The following is a 22365-nucleotide window of genomic DNA, read 5'->3' on the forward strand; positions in this document are numbered from 1 at the left end:
GGAGATGGTAGTGAAAGTGACCGAGTGGGGCTAGTGAGCAAGATTTGGGAGTCATTCACACAGAGTGAATATTAAGTGGGAAGAGAAAGGGACCTAGGTCATAGCCAAGCAGAAAACCAATGGATAGCGGGTGGGAGGCAGAAGAAAAACTGGAGAAGGAGAATGATCAGAGAGATAAAAGAAGAGCCAGAAGGGAACTATGTCAAGAAAACTAAGGTTATGTATAAATAAATATAAATAAATGAATAAATTATGGATATGTGCTTTGGGGCTGAGGGAGGGTTGAATCCAAGTGCAAGGGTGCTGCAGAAGTGGGTGGGAGGAGAGAAAATGAGGGCTTAGCCAGGGAAGGCCCTTCTGGAGGAGCTGTGCCTACAGTAAGGCTTTGAATGTGGGGAGAGTCATTATCAGTCGGGCATGAAGAGGGAGGGCATTTCTGGACACAGGCAAGACATAGGCAGGAGGCTGGCAGCCAGATAGATGAGACTGTGGTACAGTGAGTAGGTTGGCATTAGAGAAGTAAAGCGTGTGAGCTGGATCATAGTAGGAAATCAGAGAGGTATAGCAGGAGGGGACAAGACGACTGCATGCTTTAAAACCCACGGTAAGGACTTTCTCTTTGATGCGGAGATGGATGGAGGTTCTTGAGGAGTGGCAAAGCGTGGACTGAACATCTCTGTGGAAATACAATCCAAGCAGCTGAGTGAAGAAGGGAGTTAACTGGGTAAGGATAGGATGCATGGAGGTCAGCAAGGAAGCTGGTGCAGTAATCAAGGTGGACTAGTCTAAATGCTTGGATTAACGTGATAGTTTCGAAGGAGAGGAAAGAGCGGGTCTTAACGATGTTGTGAAGGCTGAACCAACAGGATTTGGTGACAGACTGAATATGTGAGTTGAGTGAGAGATGAAGAGAGGGTAATGCCCAGGTTATGGGCTTGTGAGACAGTAAGGACGGTGGTGCTGTCTACCGTGATGGGAAAATCAAGGATAGGACGGGGTTTGGTGGGAAGAAGAGTTCAGTTTTGGTCATGTTAAGTCTGAGGTGTCACTTGGACACCTAAATAGAGATGCCCTGGTGGCAGGAGAATATCAAGGTTGCAGGGGAAGAGAGAGATCCGGGCTGGAAATGTAGACTTGGGAATTATTCGCATAGAGATGGAAGTTGAAGCCACGGGAAGCGAATGAGTTCTCCAAGGGAGTGGGTGTATATGTGGAGAATAGAAGGCATCAATGCAGGAGAACAGTTAATTTAACCTCACATTACCAAAGAATGGACTCACCTTGCCCCAGCCCACTTCAAAGCAGTTTAACTAATCTGAATACTTCCTCCTCCTGCTCCTCTTTTCCCTTCAATGAACAGAGAGCAACAATAGCCAGCGACCAGAGATTGCAGCAATTTTCCCAGTGTGTTGGCAATGTATGCTGCCAACTAGAAGATGGAAAAAGAGCTGACAGATCCATTTGGAAATATGCACTCTCAAGGAGTTCATACTGCTCTGCTCTAGTGCATAATTTTTAATTTAATGCAGAAGAACACAGAGACCTTGCATTTTCCTTTAATGCTTAAAAGTCCCTTTTCTCCATAGAAGACACTACCCTTTCGTACAGGCCTAGTTCTTAAGGAAAAAAAAGTGGAGTTGTTAAAATGAGAGAAAATTCAAGGGTCAATTATCAGGTTATTTTAGGAAGGGGAATTAAAAAAAAGAGAAATTGTATTCTCCCAGGTGTGCTCTACACAGTTAGAGCGCAATAAATACTACTGATTGGCTGATGGATACCTCATCATCAGTAACAGAGATCTTGCTGTTGTGAGGTGCCCTGATTACTTGGGCAAGTCTCTGTGCCTCAGTTCCCTCATCTGTAAAATGGGGATTAAGACTGTGAGCCCCATGTAGGACAGGGACTGTGTCCAACCTGATTTGTTCATATCTACTCTAGCGCTTAGAACATTTCCTGGCACACAGTAAGCGCTTAAGAAATACCACCAAAAAAAAAAACTAGCAATAAATCCATAGTATTTACTGAGCACTTCCTGTGAGCAGAGCTCTGAACCTAGGGCTTGGGAAAGAGTTGGAAGACATGATCCCTACTCACAAGGAGCTTACATTCTATAGAGGTTCTCAATCTCCAAATTCCAAAAACCCAGTTAACTGTTTTCCTACAGGCCCAGGACAGCAGCCATTTGGTGAGAGGAAACAATTTCTGAAAGGTTAATGAGGGTCCCTGTAAAGAAACCAGTTAGAACTTTGGGATATGACCACTTTCAAAAATAAATTTTAAGTGGGCTGGGCTCAATGGGCAAGGATCCAACAGGGCTCCCTTGACTTGGACCTGACCAACTATGTGGTCAAGAAACGGTCTCAAGACATAGGTGAACTCTTCTGCACATATCCATAATTTATTCATTGATATTATTATTAAAAATAATAATAATAATAATAATAATGGTATTTGTTAAGTACTTACTATGTGCAAAGCACTGTTCTAAGTGCTGGTGTCTGTCTACCCCTCTAGACCGTAAGCTCACTGTGGGAAGGAAACAGGTCTGCCAACTTTCTTATAATGTACTCTCCCAAGCACTTCCTACAGTGCTCTGCCCACAGTAAGCACTCAATAAATATGACTGATTGATTGATCAATTGATGGGGCTAATGGTCTAATTAGAAGGGAGAAAAGGTGTTGACTATCCACTTCCTAGATGAGAAAACAGGTACAGAGAAGCTAAGTGACTTGTCCAAGATCATCCAGCGGGTAAGTGGCAGAGTCAGAATTAGAACCCAGGTGTCTGATTCTCCCCGCTTCAGGGTCGTACCTGGAGAGTTTCCAGTCCTCTACCAGTCTCGGCTACAGGAGGAAGAGCCAAGCAGTGGCCTACCCATTCCATTCCTAGCTTGCCACTGGCTAGCAAGTGGAAGGCAATCTGCTACAAGTCAAAACTCGCCTGTGCTGGAGAGCAGTGGCACGGGAGAGAGTCAAGGGGGGAGACAAGTTTTCCAAGTGGAAGGAGGTAACGGTAAACCACTTCTGGATTTTTACCAAGAAAACTCTACAGATACACTACCAGAATGACTGCGGATGGAGAGCGGGACGTTCTGGGAGAGATGTGTCCATGGCGTCGCAATGGGTCGGAAGCGACTCCACAACATAAGACAAGGTTCTGGCTCCCAGGCGTATGCTCTTTCCACTAGGCCATACTGCTTTCCAGAAGAGTCTCAAACCTCTGTCCCCAAATCAATCAATCAAAAGTACTGAATGCTTACTATGTGCAGGGCACACATGTACTAAAAGAGTGCAAAGGAGTTAGTAGCCACAGTTCCTGCCCTCCAGAAGCTTACAATCTAGAAGAGACAGACACAAAAATCAATTACAGGGAGGGTGAGGCAACACTGATTTCATAAAAATAATATTTGATAAGTGTTTTCTAAGTGCCAAGCACTGTACTAAGCACTGGGGTGGATACAAGCAAATTGGGTTGGTCGCAGTCCCTGTCCCTCGTGGGGCTCACAGTCTCAATCCCCATTTTCCAGATGCTGCTTTAGAGAAGCAGCGTGGCTCAGTGGAAAGAGCATGGGCTTTGGAGTCAGAGGTCTTGGGTTCAAATCCCAGCTCCTCCGCCTGTCAGCTGTGTGACTTTGGGCAAGTCACTTAACTTCTCAGTACCTCATCTGTAAAATGGGGATGAAGACTGTGAGCCCCCCATGGGACAACCTGATCACCTTGTAACCTCCCCAGTGCTTAAACAGTGTTTGGCACGTAGTAAGCCCCTAATAAATGCCATCAATTATTATTATTATTATTATTATTATTATGAGGTAACTGAGCCACAGAGAAGTGAAGTAACTTGCCCAAGGTTACACAGTAGGGGTGAGGGCAGGAGCTGGAGGAAAAGCTCTAATAAAGTTTATAAATATACTAGTCTTTAAATCTACTAAATCTACAAAAGTCTTTAAATCTATTATTACTAGGTAACGGATTCAAAGACTCTATTACCAAAGGCCAATATTCCTCACCACTTCTTTTGTCTCTATGCAGATCTGTATTGATAATATCTGCTCATTGGTATTATCTCTTTGCTAGACAGAAAACTTAGCTATGCTTTCTATCTCCCATGCATCCCACTGCAAAATCCTCCCGAGAGTAAATTAGAGAGCAGAACTGCACTTTGCCAAACATAATTCCTTTTTCTTGCTTGGAACTCACTGTTCTGCAAACCCCCATTCAGAGGTTGTTCAAATCTGTACTGGAAGCTATTACTCTGTTTAGATGTTCTACGAACATGTTTTCTCTTTAATGTGCTTTGTTCACAGTAACAATTATCATCATTATCACCGTGAAGGTTTGAGTGCTCTTGTGTGCCTTGCTCTATGGTAGGGATCCTTTATAAGATGGGTCAGAGAGATATAATGCCTGTCTTCTAAGTCTTTACAGTTTTAACCAGTCATCTGCTATTCCAGATAAATGCTCATTTGGACAAACATTGGTACTATCATCATTATTATTGTTATCATTTTTAGAATATTTGTTAAGCGCTTACTATATTTTGGCACTTGGCTACATACAGGATAATCAGTTCGGACACAGAGCCCCTGTCCCACATGGGGCTCGCAGTCTAAGTAGGAGGGAGAATAGGTACTGATCTTAATGAACCTTTGATTGTATCCTTTAGGTTTGACCCACAATAGGTATGTACCACCCAGAGACACTTTAAAAAAAGAATCCCAGATGCATTTAATGGGGCATTTGGTGAAAATTTCTAAGGAAAGTAAATTTAACTATTTTTTTCAAGGTGTCAATCAATCAATAGTATTTATTGAGAGCATAGTTTATGCAGAGCACTGAATAATGAAATCACAAACTGACCTAAGCTTTCAGAGGTGGCTTCCAGACTGAGGGGACTTACTTTTAAAAATGTTAACTTTATCGATAGTATTGAAAGTGACAGATTTTTTCATCAATACCTGAAAGTGAAACACCTAAATCAAACACATCCAATAGCAAAATAAAAGTAAGAATTACAAAACACTCTACAAGGCAGAACCCCATCACATACACAACCAACATTTAGATTAAAGAACTTTCATTAATAGGTGCAGATTATTAAAACGGCACACAATCATAAGATAAATCATTAATATCACATTAAAAGAGATAACTTTGTCGTTAAAATGATAAAAAGATAATGAGAAGCAACATGGTGAAGTGGATAGAGCATGGCCCTGGGAATCAGAAGGTCATGGGTTCTAATCCCAGTTCCGCTCCTTGTCTGCTGTGTGACCCTGGGCAAGTCACTTCACTTCTCTCCACCTCAGTTACCTCATCTGTAAAATGGGGATCGAGACTGTCGGTCCCACATGAGACAGGGACTGTGTCCAACCAGATTAGCTTATATCCACTCCAGCGTTTAGTACAGTGTCTGGCATACAGTAAGCACTTAATAAATACCACAGTTATAATTATTATGACTCAAATACCATTGATTGTTATTGCTGGACTTCAGCAATATCCACCCAACCTAGAAGTTTGTTGAATCGGGACAGCAGGATGCTCAGAACCACCAATGGTCATCTTCCTCGACATCCGTCTTCACAGGACATTCCCTGCTTCTCTCTTACCCCTCTCTAACTTTCCCTCTTGAAAGTCATTACGTTCTTTTCATCATCCTACGGATTGAAAAGATACACCTTCATTCATTCAATCAATCACATTTATCAAGTGCTTATTATGTGTAAAGCACTGTACTAAGCGTTTGGGAGAGTACAGACAACAACAAACAGACACATTCCCTGCCCACAGTGAGCTCACAGTCTAGAGGGGAGCAAATCAGATTCGACACAATCCCTGTCCCACATGGGACTCACACTCTCAATCCCCGTTTTACAGATGAGGGAACTGAGGCCCAGAGAAGTGAACTGACTTGCCCAAGATCACACAGCAAACAAGTGGTGCAGTGGGATTAGAACCCATGACCTTCTGACTCCCACGCTCTATACACTATGCCTTAGTTTCAACTGAAGTATTTCTTTTTACTGGAAGCACCTCTGACCAACAAATAAAACTGAGCCGTATGGGAGGCAGAGGGAGAAAGAGGAGAGATGGAGAGAGGGGAGAGAGAAAGAGGAAGAAGAGGCCTGGAATGCCCTCCCTCCTCAAATCCGCCAACACACTCACACCTCTTCAAAGCCCTACTGAAAGCTCACCTCCTCCAGGAGGCCTTCCCGGACTAAGCCACCCTTTTCCTCTGCTCCTTCTCCCCTCCCCATCGCCCCCACTCCCTCCCTCCCTCTGCTCTACCTCCTTCCCTGCCCCACAGCACTTGTGTGTATTTACATACATATTTACAAATCTATTTATTTTATTAATTGTGTCTATATCTATAATTATATTTATTTATATTGATGCTATTGATGGCTGTTTTCTTGTTTTGATGCCAGTCTCCCCCCTTCTAGACTGTGAGCCCGTTGTGGCCAGGGATTGTCTCTATTTGTTGCTGAATTGTACTTTCCAAGCACTTAGTACAGTGTTCTGCACACAGTAAGTACTCAAATACGATTGAAAGAATGAAAGGAGAGAGAGAGGAAAAAAGAGACAGACAGGAGATGGAGGGAGGGAAAGAGAGAGAGAGAGCGGGTGCAGCACACATTCAGTCAACACATGTGATTGATATTTGCTGTCCTGGGCCGACACTCTGAAACTGCACTTGACCTCCACCGGGCCATTTTTCCTTTCAGGACTTCCTTGGCATCCTGCCACACATGGCCACCACAAAATACCGGATATGAATCAGAAGTCTCTAATTCCCTGCTGGGCCACGGGCATGAAGCACAATTAGCAAGCTCTATAATTGCATTTTTTTATTACAGTATTGACTTTAAAAGAAAAATATTTATCCAAGTATTAGCATGCAGTATACAGTGGCATCTTTCTATTTTTTTCTAAAAATCCATATGTGGAAAGAAAGATGGAGGGTTGACAATATACTTATTACCTTTTGTATACATAGAATATTATATTTTTAAGCATGTCCGTGTCAAGCACTGTTTTACGCACTGAGGCAGATGCAAACAAATTAATCAGGTTGGACACGGTCCCCGTCCAATGTGGGACTCACAGACCAAGTAGGAGGAAGAACAAGTATTAAATCCCCATTTTACAGATGTGGAAACAGAAGCACAGTGAAGTGACTTACCCATGGTCACATAACAGAAGGAACATCCTGGGGGAATTACTATGGTGAATGGAAGGGAAAGAACACAAGGAGGTGGGGATCGGGTGAGTGGCTACAGCATGAGCTTGGGAGTCAGAATGACCTGGGTTCTAATCCCGACTCCGCCACTTGTCTGTTGTGTGATCTTGGGAAAGTCATTTCACTTCTCTGTGCCTCTGTTGCCTCATCTGTAAAATGGGGATTCCGGCTATGAGCCTCACATGGGACAGGGACTGTGTCCAACCCAAATGTCTTGTAACTACCCCAGCACTTAGGACAGTGCCTGGCACATAGTATGTGATTAACAAATACCATCATTATCGTAACAGGCAGTTGGAAGAGCCAGGACTAGAACCCAGGTTCTCTAACTCCCAGGCCCATATTCTTTCCACTAGGATATGCTGCTCCTTATTTGGATTGAGGAGGACCTGTCTTAAGACAGGGGAATGGCCTATATAACCTTTCAAGGCCACATCTGGCTCTTTTTGATCTAGAATACCTCTTTTTTTTTTCCTCTCCTATGTTCTGTATCACTGAAGAGCATCACCAAGACGAGGACCCAATATTTCCATCAGTATGCATAGCACAGTCTGCAGCCTAATCTAGTCTCGAACATCACCATGATAAAAAAAAACCACCATATAGCTGCTTCTTCAACTATGCAGTCACCTGTTAATCAATCTATTGTATTTCCTGAGCACTTATTCTGTGCAGAACACTATATTAAGGGCTTGGGAGAGTACAATATAACAGGGCTGGGAGATATATTCCCTTGTCACAACAAGTTTACAGTCTAGAAAGGATAAGTTTGGTTATCCACTTTTTAACCAGTGCTGACTGTGAATCTACATAATTCAGCCTCCTGGGTCTAATCCTCTATGACTTGAAATGCCCAGCTCTTTCAATTTTCACCAGGAGGTTAGACTTTAGGGAGGATAACATTTCTAAAACAAAATAGAGAAAATATTTCACATAAAAATACCCAGTGGGACTACAGGGGACCACAGTTATCTAAACCATTAGTAGTAAACTATGTGAAATAGCTTATTTTCACAAAATAGTTAGTATTTACATTCCAGACTGCTAATTTAACTAGCCTCCAATGTCCTGAGCTTCAGGTGGCAAGCAAGGCACTGAAACCAGAGTCTGTAGTTGCCTAATTCATCAACTAGTCTGGCTGCTATTTACCTTAGAACCTACCAAGAAAAGGCCTCTTACCCCCTGAAGAACGCCCTCCCTCCTCAAATCCAACAGGCGATTACTCTCCCGCTCCTTCAAAGTCTTATTGAGGGTGCATCTCTTCCAAGAAGCCTTCCCAGATTAATCCACTCCTTTCCTCTTCTCCTACTACCTCCTGCATCACCCTGACTTGCTCCCTTTGTTCTCCTCCTCCCTCCCAGGCCCAAAGCACTTAGGTACATATCTGTAATTTATTTGTATTTACGTCTGTTCCCCACCCGCCCCTCCCCACTACACTGTAAGCTCACTGTGGGCAGGGAATGTGTCTTTTATATAGTTGCATTGTACTCTCCCAAGCGCTCAGTACAATGCTCTGCACACAGTAAGTGCTCAATAAAAATGTTCGAATGAATGATTGAATGAACAGAAGCCCTATCATTCCTGACTTATGAAACCCAGTAGGCGCTAGATTTCACACTGACACGGCGCCACAAGGAAGACACAATAAAAACTGGGACAAAACCTCTGCCAAATTTAGCATCCCTTAGCCCAAGGAGTAATTGGAATAGAAAACAGAAATAGGAGAATGTACTCATCTTCCCCAAATGATGGATATCAGCGCCTGCAGAAAGTGACAGGTGTATTTTATTTAAAAAAATGTTTTTCATACTACTAGCTCACCTTGGAGTACCCAAGCTAATGTGGGCGACAACACAGCCCTCTCTCACCATTACCATCACTGTCTCAGAAAATGCTAGAAATTATGAAACGGATAATGAAACAGAATACTTTACTGGGCCTTTCGCCTTGAGGATTTCACAGATCTGAATCACTGCCCTCTAAGGATTTTCTATTCTAAAACAAGTATCAGGGTCAAACAAATGAATTAAACCCAAAAAAATTGAATGTTCCCCCTTTGGACTGGCAATGAAGTTCTTGGCAACCAATTTAAAATAATAATTACGATATTTGTTAAGCACTCACTATGTGCCAGGCACTGTACTAAGCGCTGGGGTAGATACAAGCAAATCAGGTTGGAGACAGTCCTTGTCCCACATGGTGCTCATAGTCTCAATCCCCACTTTACAGATGGGGTAACTGCGGCACAGAGAAGTCAAGTGATTTGCCCAAGGTCACACAGCGGACACATGATGGAGCCGGAATTAGAACCCAGGTCCTTCAGACTCCCAGGCCCAAGCTCTATCCACTAGGCCACACTGCCTCACGTCTGTGAAGAAAGAGTCCAGGAGAAAAGTTTTTTACCTCAGCCATGGCAGAATCACCACCTCATACGGTGATGTAGAGAAGCAGAGAAGCAGCGTGGCTCAGTGGAAAGAGCCCGGGCTTTGGAGTCAGAGGTCATGGGTTTGAATCCCGGCTCCACCAACTGTCTGCTGTGTGATCTTGGGCAAGTCACATAACTTCTCTGGGGCTCAGTTACCTCATCTGTAAAATGGGGATTAAGACTGTGAGCCCCACGTGGGCCAACCTGATCGCCCTGCATCCTCCCTAGCACTTAGAACACTGCTTTGCACATAGTAAGCGCTTAACAAATGCCAATTATTATTATTATTATTATTATTATTATTATACGGTGCTTTAAATTTCGTCAAATTCTTCCCAAGCTGAGGATTATGACAGGAACCTTTCCGTACCTTAGCCATGTGACTGCTCTGATGGAAACGCTCAATCTACCTCCATAACTATCTGTGGAACTGCCCAAAGGCCAGATGTTTCTGACAAAGGAACAGCAGTTTGGCTTCAAAAGCCAATGGACCCAACCCAAAGAGATGAAGGCAGGTGGGCTGATGCAGTGTGACACGTTACCCATCCTCCCTTACCCATCCTCCCTAGCAATCATTTACCTGTCTTCAGGCAATCTCCGGTTCTGTGCTTTATAAAAGTGCAAGCATCAATGAGGTCTCAATACAATTGGAAAGGAGTAGTAGCAGTAGTGGTAACAGAATTCATTACGCACTTACTGTGTGCAAAGCATGGTAAATTTAAAATGTCTAAAACAGAACGTTTTATCTTCCCACCCAAACCCTGTCCTCCCCATGACTTTCCCATCACTGCAGACGGCCCCACCATCCTTCCTTGTCTCACAAGTCCAAAACCTTGGTGTTATCCTGGACTCCTCTCTCTCATTCAACCCACATATTCAATCCATCACTAAATCTTGTCAGGTCGACCTTCACAACATTGCTAAAATTCACCTTTTTCTAACTAAGCAAACTGCTACCATGTTAATCCAAGCACTTATCCTATCCCGGCTTGATTACTGATCAGTCTCCTTGCTGACCGCCCGGCCTCCTGTCTCTCTCCACTCCAGTCTATACTTCATTCTTCTGCCCAGATTGTTTTTCTACAAAAACATTTAGGCCATTTCCCCTCTCCTCAAGAACCTCCAGTGGTTGCCCATCCACCTCCACATCAAACAAAAACTCCTTACCATCGGCTTTAAAGCAGTTAATCTCCTTGCCCCCTCATATCTCTACTCTCCTAGTACATCCCAGCCCGCATTCTTCGCTCCTCTAATGCTAACCTTCTCACTGTACCTCAATCTCATCTATCTCACCACCGACTCCTCGTCCACATCATTCATTCATTCATTCATTCAATCACATTTATTGAGAGCCTACTGTGTGCAAAGCACTGTACTAAGTGTTTGGGAAGTACAATTCAGCAATAGAGACAATCCCTGCCCACACCAGGCTTACAGTCTTCTCTGGGCCTCAGTTACCCCAACTGTAAAATGAGAATTAAGATGGGAAGTCTCAAGTGGAGCAGGGACTATGTCCAACCTGATTAACTTGCTTCTTCTCCACGAGGTTACAACAGTGATTGACACATTGTAAATGCTTAAAAAGTATTAGTAATACCAGTAGCAGTAGTAGTACTAGCAATGAATGAGAGAGATGACTTGAGACTAATAATAATAATAACAATGATGGTAAATGCTTACTATGTGCCAAGCACTGTTCTAAACACTGGGATAGTTACAAGGTAATCAGGTTGTCCCACATGGGGCTCACAGCCTTAATCCCCATTTTACAGATGAGGTAACTGAGGCACAGAGAAGTCAAGTGACTTGCCCAAGATCACACAGCAGACAAGTGGTGGAGATGGGATTGGAACCCATGACCCAGTAAAAGTTTAACAAGTACCACAATTACTATTATTACTTCTGGGGGGTTTCTCCAATCATTTAATGAAGATTAAACCACTGACAAATATTGTAAAGTTATAGCAACAACTGTCACAGTACAACATTAATTTGTCACAAGGTTAAATGAACGATAATTATAGAGAATTTAAAAATGAGACTTGTTCATGTCATTTTTCATTTGGAGTGTTACCCTGCAAATGATTTCCACTGTGTTAATTTACACCTGTTATCTCTACCTTCCTTACTAGGTTTATACTAGGGCAGTTGCTTTGTGCCACTAAAATTTGCTTCAAATGGCAGAAACAATTACTAATTAGAAGGGCATGTTTACTTTAATTATATTGATTTCCTAGTCTAATTTTATATGTAGCACTCTACGGAAGTGTATGATTTAATTAGCCAGACCCATTTATCTCAGACAATATCTCAAAAGAGAATTGCATTAAAAAGCCTGGTGTAGTGTTTCTAAGCTTCTGTGCTTCCTAAATTCCTTGAATGACATTAATAGCAAAATAGGATGACCAAAAAGCTTTCATTCCATAACTTCACGCAGCCTCAATTTCTGATCCAAGCCTTAAAAAACTTGGGAAATTACCAGAACTGCACTTGAATTCAATTCAGTGTGAAGGTGCTTTTTCAATGGAAACAAAGTCATGGCATACAGAGCTCCTTAAAGCATTCATAAAATCACAATCAATACCCAGTAAGTGTTCAGGTCATTCACTCGTCTGCATGGCTTAAAACCTCTATAGATTTTTATTTATTGGTACCTAGAGCCAAACTCTGGGACTAGAAATCCATTTGTCAACTCGGAAACCACGGTCCATTTGTGTTTCTTCTGAGTAGCACGTTCATTTCTTTTTCCGCTCCACGGCTCCCAATTTCTCCCTCCAGTCTTCCGCTACATTTCTGACAGCCGGAAGGACCCCAAAACCAATTCCCGCCAGACATTCATGGCTCAATCTGAATTTCGGTGAGGATGCGGTTATGTTGAACCTAGCTCTACAGTCAGTCAGTCAATAGTATTTATTGAGCGCTTACTGTTTGCAGAGCATTGTACTAAGCTCTTGGGAGAATACAACAATGTAATAGAGACAGAGAGAGATACAGTGTTCTGCAGACAGCAAGTGCTCAATAAATATGATTAACTGATTGTACATTAGTGCTTCATGGGGGTGGGGAATACCCAAAGGTTTAAGGGATTGGATTAAGCGCATGGGGAGGCAGAAGAAGCAGAAGACATGAGTTCAGTATGGCTTTGAAGATGGAGAGACAGTTGTTCTGTCCCATATGTAACAAGGCCTAATGGGGAGAGCATGGCCCTGGGAGTAAGAGGACCTGAATCCTAATCCCACTCTACCACTTGTCGGCTGTGTGACCTTGAGCAAGTCATTTCACTTCTCTGTGCCTCCATTTTCTCATCTGTAAATTCTGTAATCCATTGTACAGATGAGGGAACTGAGGCTCAGAGAATGATGATGATGATGATGATAGCATTTATTAAACGCTTACTATGTGTAAAGCACTGTTCTAAGCACTGGGGAGGTTACAAGGTGATCAGATTGCACCACGGGGGGCTCACAGTCTTAATCCCCATTTTACATATGAGGTAACTGAGGCCCAGAGAAGTGAAGTGACTTGCCCAAACTCACTCAGCTGGCAATTGGCGGAGACGGGATTTGAACCCATGACCCCTGACTCCAAAGCCCGGGCTCTTTCCACTGAAGTGACCTGCCCAAGGTCACCCAGCAGACAAGCGGAAGCTGGAATTAGAACCCATGACCTTTTGATTCCCAGCCCGTGCTCTATCCATTATGCCTCGCTGTACACTAATTGAACAAAAAGCTGTGCTTCCTCCTCCACTGAATGATGACGGACTTTCGAGTAACTTGGATCGTATTTAGGAGAGACGGCTGGAAAATCCCTCAAATACAGGAAGAGGAAAAATGGAGAGAAATGACTGAATTTCCCATTTAGTTCCAATGTTGTCCCCACGTTATCTTTTTACTTCCTTGGATCTACCCAATATTCTTGGACGAACTTTCGTACCTCTGTTTCCGAAACTCACTTTGGTGCTTTTTATGGTACATGCTAAACTAAACTGTTGAGTGAACATCTTTTTCAAAAATAAGCATTTTTGCCAGCTGGATGGATGATAACTAGGGATGATAGAGAGGAGCAGGAAGGGATTTTCAAAATATAAACTGATGAGCAGCCTTAATGAAGAGCCTCAGCCCTATAATAATCCCTTCTCTCTCATTTATTTTAATGGCTGTCTCCCCCAGGAAGACTATCAACTCCTTGCGGGAAAGAATCACATTTACCAACTCTACAGTTAGGGACTTTCCCAAATGTTTAGAACAGTCCTCTGCACACAGTAAGCACTCAACGAATACCACTAATTGATAGTAATGGCATCTGTTGAGGACTTAGGTGTCATGCACTGTTCTAAGCACTGGGGTAGATCGATATTAATCAGGTTGGACTTGGAGCTTGTGGTCTAGGGATTAGGGATGATAGGTATTTAAACCCCATGTTGAGGGTGAGGGAACTGAGGCACAGAGAAGCTAGGTGACTTGCCCATGATCACACAGCAGGCAAGTGGCCAAGTCAGGGATTAGAACCCAGGTCCTCTGACTCCCAGACGAGTGCTCTTTCCGCTAGACCACGCTGCTTCTGTAGAGGAGGGTACCAAAAAGAAAAACATTTTAATGCACCCCCAGGACAGGGCAAACTGTGACTTAGGAACAAACATGAGTTGTAACTTAACTAGTTGAATCTGACGGATAGTAGCAGCCCAACTAAGTCTGAGCCCAGGCTCTTCCAAGGAGAATCCCTACAAGGCATTGTATCCCATGTTGACTACTGAATCAGCCTTCTCACTGACTTTCTTACCTCTTATTTCATCCCCCTCCAGTCCATACTTCACTCTGGTGCCCCAATCGTTTTTCTAAATAAACATTCAAGTCTACATCTCCCCTCTCCTCAAGAACCTCCAGTAGTCACCCATCCACTTCTGCATCAAACAGAAACTCCTAACCATCGGCTTTAAAGCACTCGATCAACTCTCGCCGCCGACCTGTTGCCCCTTGATCCATCCCTGGTTTGGAATTCCCTCCCCTTCATAAACAACAGACCATTGCTCTCCCCACTTTTAAAACTTTATTAAAATCACATCTCCTCCAAGAGGCCTTCCCTAAGACCTCGTTTCCCCTTCTCCCTCTCCCTTCTACATCGCCTATGCACTTGAATCTGTAGTTGTGCTATTATTAAACACTTACTAAGTGCTGGAATAGATCCAAGAGAACCAGGTCCCACATGGGGCTCACAGTCTAAGCAGGAGGGAGAATAGGTACTGAATCCCCATTTTGCAGATGAGGGAACTGAGGCACAGAGAACTTAAGTGACTTTCCCACAGTCACACAGCAGGTAAGTGGCAGAGCCAGGATTAGAACCCAGATCCTCCCAGGCTCATGTTCTTTCCATTAGGTCACACTGCCTCGCAGTACCCTTTAATCACTTGATATTCGCCCCATCCTCAACCCCACAGGATTCATGTACATATCTATAATTTATTTTAATATCTCTATCGCCCTATAGACAGCAAGCTCATTGTGGGCAGAGAATGGTTCTGTTAACTGTTGTAGTCTACTCACCCAAGCACTTAGTACAGTGCTCTGCACACAGTAAGAGCTCAATAAATACCACTGATTGATTGACTGAATGACTTGTAGAAAATGGACTTGCAGGAAATGTAAGACTGTTCCAAAACTTATGGGAAATGGAAATCTGAAATTGAACTAGATTAGTCAATATGTCGACCTAGCATTCTACACATCAGAACTGACAAAAGTTAAAAGAGAAATCCAAAGTTACTCAACATGCCATAATGCTTCCCTATTCTTTCCCAGGAGTTTTGGATTTCAAGTACATTGCTTCTTAAACTGTTAATAAAACTCTTTTGGGGGATTTTTTTGTGCATGTATGCTTTAAAGGACAGGTGGGGTGGGATTTGAAATTATCGGATCTGGTTAAATTTCAGTGTAACCATCACAGTTACAGTTAATAGGGAACCACAATAATTAGATTACAGTCTTTCCAACTCCAAGGAGTAGGTATGATCAATTAAAGCCAACATCAGTTACAATGTTTGGTTTACCTAAGTAATGGGGCCTTGAATGCAATCAATACTTATTATGGCCCTCGGAGTCCTCCTCCTCCAGATGAGGAAATCAACAAAGCAGATAAATTGATTTTTCAAATGGGCTTCAGAATTTAGAATCACAACAGAGTCATCAAATGGCATTCATTCACATTCTTCCCCTGCCTGTCCCTGAACATATTTATTTATATTAATGTCTACCTCCCTCTCCAGACTGTGAGCTCGTTGTGGGCAGGAGAGGGTCTGTTGTTAGATTGTACTCTCCCAAGCGCTTAGCACAGTGCTTTGAGCACAGTAAGCACTCAATAAATATAACAATGAATGAATGAATCTATGGGTGGATACCTATAGGTATCCATAACCTCATTTGATGGTCTGTGAGTACGATGATTTCTTGGTTCTTGGAGTTGGTGGATAAAACATTTTTGTTTAATCATCAAATTCAACAATAACGAATACTGTATATCAGGATGACTGAAGAGGCAGTGTTGCCCACTGGAAAGAGCACAGGACTGGAAGTCAAGAGACCTGGAACAAACTCAGCTACTTCCCTGCCGTATAATAATAACAATAATAATAATGGCATTTGTTAAACGCTTACTATGTGCCAAGCACTGTTCTAAGCACTGGGGTAGATACAAGGTAAGCAGGTTGTCCAACGTGGGGCTCACAAACTTCATCCCCATTTTACAGATGAGGTCACTGGCGCACAGAGAAGTTAAGTGACTTGTCCAAAGTCACACAACTGACAAGTGGCGGAGCTGGGATTAGAACCCATGACCTCTGACTCCCAAGCCTGTGCTCTTTCCACTAAACCATGCTGCTTCTCAGTTCCCAATCAATCAATGGTATTTACTGTGCAGAGCACTGCTCTAAGTACTTGGGAGAGGACCCTAAAGCAGAACTTCCCGGTGCTGCTGCTCTGCACCCCATTATGACCTTAGCCCAGGAACGCAAGGAGGGCCAGGGCCCATTTCAATCAATCAATCAATCAATCAATCATATTTATTGAGCACTTACTGTGTGCAGAGCACAGTACTAAGCACTTGGGAATTACAAGTTGGCAACATATAGAGACGGTCCCTACGCAACAGTGGGCTCACAGTCTAGAAGGGGGAGACAGAGAACAAAACAAAACATATTAACAAAATAAAATAAATAGAATAGATATGTACAAGTAAAATAAATAAATAAATAGAGTAATAAATACGTACAAACATATATACAGGTGCTGTGGGGAAGGGAAGGGGGTAGGGTGGGTATTTAGAATGGATATTTTGAGTTTTTCCAGGTCTAAAATCTGTGCCCCGCCCCATCTAACTGCTGCAGCAAATAGACTTCCATTCTAACTACTGCCTTAATCAATCAATCAATCAATCGCATTTATTGAGCGCTTGCTGTGTGCAGAGCACTGTACTAAGCGCTTGGGAAGTACAAGTTGGCAACATATAGAGACAGTCCCTACCCAACAGTGGGCTCACAGTCTAAAAGGGGGAGACAGAGAACAAAACCAAACATACTAACAAAATAAAATAAATAGAATAGATATGCACAAGTAAAATAAATAAATAGAGTAATAAATATGTACAAACATATATACATATATACAGGTGCTGTAGGGAAAGGAAGGAGGTAAGATGGGGGATGAACAGGGGGACGAGGGGGAGTATCCCTTAACTCAAGGGATACTCAAATACAGGAAAATGAAATAGCTAATATGAACGTGTTACCCTTTTCACAAGAAATCCAGCACTATCTTCCTAAAGGCTTTCAGGAATATATGAAACTTTCAGAAGAAAAGAATTGGCATAAGTGGAGGAGAATACCTGACAAATGCAGTTACTGGAGTCGAGTTGACCTTGATTAAATTGGTACTCTTGATTAACGGAAGGTCAGATAACCAAGATGGTGTATCCCAGCACATTATGCAATCTACGGGAAGGCAGTTTTGAAAACAAAGTTGCCTGCTCTAAACTGAGCCTCAGAGGAGTCCTTAGAGAAGCTATAATTGTGATTCACTTAACCCATATTGACAAGTTTAATACGCTCAACAAGAGAATGGACACAAAGAGCTGTCAATGACAGAGGCGGGTGTTTTCATACATACATTTCTCCTTGAAAGAGAGGGTTGTGTTCTAGTAAAATCCCACATTCAGGAAAATTTGCGCTGTATTCCTCCCCTTTTCTCACATGGTATGTAGGTGCACAAACCATTTCTTCTAAGAAACATTCCGTAACAACCACGTCTTAGCAAAAGTGCATGACAACCCGTTTAATGGCTAATCTGACTGTATTACTACAGAAGCCACCTTCTTCCCGCCGAGAACTCAAATTCCAACATGCTTTAAGACAGATTGAGAAAGAGCCCCATCCTGTCTTCTATCAATAATAATCGTTACAGTCCGTCTGGATGAAAGCGCCTCAGGGCATTCGTTGGAAGACCAATCTTGGATCCGGAGATGATCCCCAGACGGATAATTGGCTGAAAAGCCATCCAAAGAGCCAGATGCCTTCCCTGGAAGAGTTTTACCTAGGATTTGGCATCAAAACTACTAGAGTCTTTGATAAAGGGCAAAGAAAGCTTGGCTTACACGCAACTGACAGCCTGACTTCATCACCAACCACCTTGCTGTACCCACCAAACCTCTTTCTTTGGAGGTTAAAAGTAAAGTCAGAGCAACAATTAAAAAGCATCAAGGGATCAGATAAACACTGCATCATCAATTAACATTTAACAAGGGCTTTAGGCTGGCAGCCACTCTAACATCTGGGACCAGAGAACAGAATAGAATTTGTGAATGGATTTGCTATTGATATATTTATCTACTTGTGTATTCCCTCCCAGAATGGCACCTGGAGAGTTTCTAGTAGTCTACCAGTCTCGACAAGGGGAGGGAGCGTCAAGCAGAAGCCTACCCATGCCATTCCTAGCTTGGGCAGCAGCTGGTGAATGGCAGTCAATCTTCCTCAAGTCAAAATTCACCAGTGCTGGGCAGCTGCGGCACGTGAGAGAGTCGAGGGCGGAGACTCGAGTTGACTGCACAGAAGAAGGCGATGGAAAACCACCTGTGTATTTTTAGTAAGAAAACTCTTCCCAAGCCTCCTGTCTTGCCTTATGCTGTTGAGTCGTCTCCGACCCATAGAGACACCATGGTCACATCTCTCCCAGAATGCCCCACCTCCATCTGCAATTGCTCTGGTAGTGTGTCCACAGAATTTTCTTGGTAAAAATCCATAAGTGGCTTACCGCACAGTCAACTTGAGTCTCTGCCCTTGACTCTCTCCAGTGCCAGCACATGTGGTTTATGACTTATAGGAGATTGCCTTCCACTCGCTAGTCACTGGCCAAGCTAGAAATATAATGGATATACCTTTGCTTGACGCTCGCTCCCATAGTTGAGACTGGTAGAATACTGGAAATTCTCCAGGTGTGACCCTAACAGGGTTTCCAAACCTCACTGGACCTCATTTTCGGCTCTCCCACCTCCATCCCCTCCCTCACATTATTCCCCCAGCCTGAAACTCCCTCCCTTCCCACCTCAGATGGACCACAGCTCTCCCCATGTTCAAAGCCCACCTACAATCCTATCTCTTCCGAGAAGCCTTCCCAGCTCACTTTCTCTCAGTACCCTCCATCACAGGATCCCTTTATCCAACCCTAGCTTTTACACACTTATGCATATCGATCCTCTCACAGTGCTCTTGAATAGATGTGTACTCATTTATTTATTTTGACTCCCCTAGCGATAAATATTTTTATATTGGTCTCTACCTTGTTCGACTGTAATCTCCTTGTGGGCAAGGAACATGTCACTCTTTTGCTCTGAACTTCCTGACCATCTAGGACCGTGCAATGTACGGATAATAAAAATAATAATAATTGTGGTATTTGTTAAGTGCTTACTATGTGCCAGGCACTCTACTGAGCACTGGGGTGGATACGAGCAAATCATTTAGACTGTGAGCCCACTGTTGGCTAGGGACTGTCTCTATATGTTGCCAACTTGTACTTCCCAAGTGCTTAGTACAGTGCTCTGCACACAGTAAGTGCTCAATAAATACGATTGATGATGATGATGATGATATTGTACACAGACCCAGTCCCACGTGGGGCTCACAGTCTCAATCCCCCTTTTACAGATGAGGTAACTGAGGTCCAGAGAAATGAAGTGACTTGCCCAAGGCCACACAGCTGACTAAAGTCACACTGAGTGGCGCTGCTTCTCAAGTGAGGCCCCAGAAGTCAGATTTCTTGCCCAAAGGCACAGAGCATGAAAGTGGTGGATCCGGACCTAGAACCCAGGTCCTCTAACTCCCAAGCCCGTGCTCTGTTCATGAGGCCACGCTGAGGGGCTGCCGTGAGGGCAAATAATCAATCACGAAACACTGCAACTTGGAGAACAAGCCCAGAATCTCTCCCACCCTTTTGTCTTCTTCAGGATAGAAACCAGTGGTTTCAGGAAATCCCGTGACCTATTTAAACACAAATGAAAATGCAAGCGAGAACAAGACTCTCTGATGTGTCAGTAAGAAGTGATAACTTGAGCACAATCTTGTCTGCCCTCTACATATGCCCTTTGAACCCCGACAACCGGAGCGTGGAAAGGATGGCGGACGAATTAAGCCAAATAGTTACAGCTCATCTGGCTGGTTCTCTGTGGTAATTCCTATAGATTCATTACGATTAGATGCTCTTCTTTTGGACCAGCGAACCAGAAATGGGGGTGAGATAATGCATAATACCCCAGGGAGGGAAACCCCTTCTTGAGCTGATTTAAGTCACCCTGATAATGTGTTCACTCCACTCGGCATTCGCCACAGAGCTCCTCAATTAGTTCATAGCCAAGTTAACCTCCTACCTCCCGGAAAATATAACTCAAGCACATTTTATCCCGTGCAGCTTTCTGTCTGCTATTATCCATCATTTACAAGTGTTATTTGTCTATAAAAATGACACTAAAAATTTGAAAAACGATCATGCTCTGCCTGCTTCTGGCAGTGTTTTAACAAATGGTTCCAATGCAAAGGGCTTTAAGTCACATAAGACGCAATTAGTCAAAGAAGCCGTAAATATTTTTTAAAAGGATGTAAATGATTACTCATCCAGATTATAGAGCGTCTACAGGCTGATACACAATAAAATAAGGGTTAACATAAAACAGTGCACTTCATTATTTATTGCTAATAAAATTCATCAAATTCAGTGCTTCTTACTCACGCATGCATTTAAACAGAAACTTGGACACTACATCCATATTTATGCAACTGAACCCGAAAGATCGTTATCTGTAAACAAAAAGAAAAGGCTGCCGAAAATGGAACATAGCTGTTATCCTCTTACAGTACCAACTGTTTGGCTTGAAGTACAAATATTTATTTTAATTAAAACTATTAGCTTAATAATATTTTCCACAACCGATGATTTCCTGATGAAATCATTCTGAGTAAGAGAATGGAAGAGAGGGGGAAATGGCCATTCATTCATTCATTCAATTGTATTTACTGAGTGCTTACTGTGTGCAAAACACTGTACTAAACGTTTGGGAGAGTACACTACAAAAACAGACGCATTTTCTGTCCACAACGAGCTCACACTTTGTGGTTTTCATGGTATTGTACGTGCCCATTCCACAGGATCACCAATGAGAAGATCCTTTTATCGCTCTACTTAAATCAGTCAATCAATCAATGGTATTTGAGGGCTTACTATGTGCAGAGCACTGTTCTAAGCGCTTGGGAGTGTGCAATACAACAGAATTAGCAGACAAGTTCCCTGCCCATAATGAGTGCACAGGCTAAAAATCAGCATCCACTGACGATGCTGTTTTAGAAACCAAAACCCGATAAATTCACTGTTCAGAAATTCCCTGATCCTTTCTTTCTTCAGCAGGTGCCCTTGGTTTTCCCTCCCTTAGGGTCCACTGCCTCCACCTGACTCCACTGCTCCAGCGTTATAATAATAATTTTAATTGTGGCACTTGTTAAGTGCTTACTATGTGCCAGGCACTGTTCTAAGTGCCGAGGTAGATACAGGATAATCAGGGTGGATTTAATCCCTGTCCCACACAGGGCCCACCATTTTACAGATGAGGGAACTGAGGCACAGAGCAGTGAAGTGACATGCCCAAGGTCACACAGCAGACAAGTGGGGGAGCCGGGATTAGAACCTCCCTCAAACTGGGAACCCCAAGTGGGACAAGAACTGGGTCAGATCTGTTCATATTGTAGCTACCCCCGCAATGAGTCAATTCAAGAAATCAATCTATTAATAAATGGTATTTTTTGAGCGCTTACTCTGTGCAGAGCACTGTATTAGCGCTTGGGATAGTACAATACGACAGAGTTGGTAGACACGTTCCCTGCTCACAACGAGCTGACATTCTAGAGGGGGGAGGCACCCAATAATATAAACAATTCATAATATATAATTTATAGGTATAACTAAAGGCTCTGGGGTTGAGGGAAGGGCAAATCCCAAATACCCAAAGGTCACACATCCAAGAATACAGATGATGCCAAAGGAAGAGAGAACCAAGGAAAAGAGGGTTTAATCAGGGAAGGCCTCATGTAATCTTAATAGGCTTTGAAGGTGGGGAGAGTGGTGGTCTGCCATATTACGGAGTGGGAGGGAACTCCAGGACAGAGGGAGAA

General features: G+C 43.1%; 1 protein-coding gene and 1 non-coding gene across 2 annotated transcripts in view; one reads left to right on the forward strand and one right to left on the reverse strand.

Annotated features, from left to right (window-relative positions):
• The window catches only part of AFF3 (AF4/FMR2 family member 3), a 318921-nt gene that overhangs the window by 268948 nt on the left and 27608 nt on the right, over positions 1-22365 (reverse strand). The gene's annotated exons all lie outside the window — the stretch shown is intronic.
• LOC119941674 lies at positions 18550-18687 on the forward strand. Its single transcript, XR_005455262.1, has one exon. It is a non-coding gene; the product is annotated as a small nucleolar RNA SNORA7 (small nucleolar RNA).

Source organism: Tachyglossus aculeatus, chromosome 20, assembly GCF_015852505.1.
Source record: "Tachyglossus aculeatus isolate mTacAcu1 chromosome 20, mTacAcu1.pri, whole genome shotgun sequence".
NCBI lineage: Eukaryota > Metazoa > Chordata > Mammalia > Monotremata > Tachyglossidae > Tachyglossus > Tachyglossus aculeatus.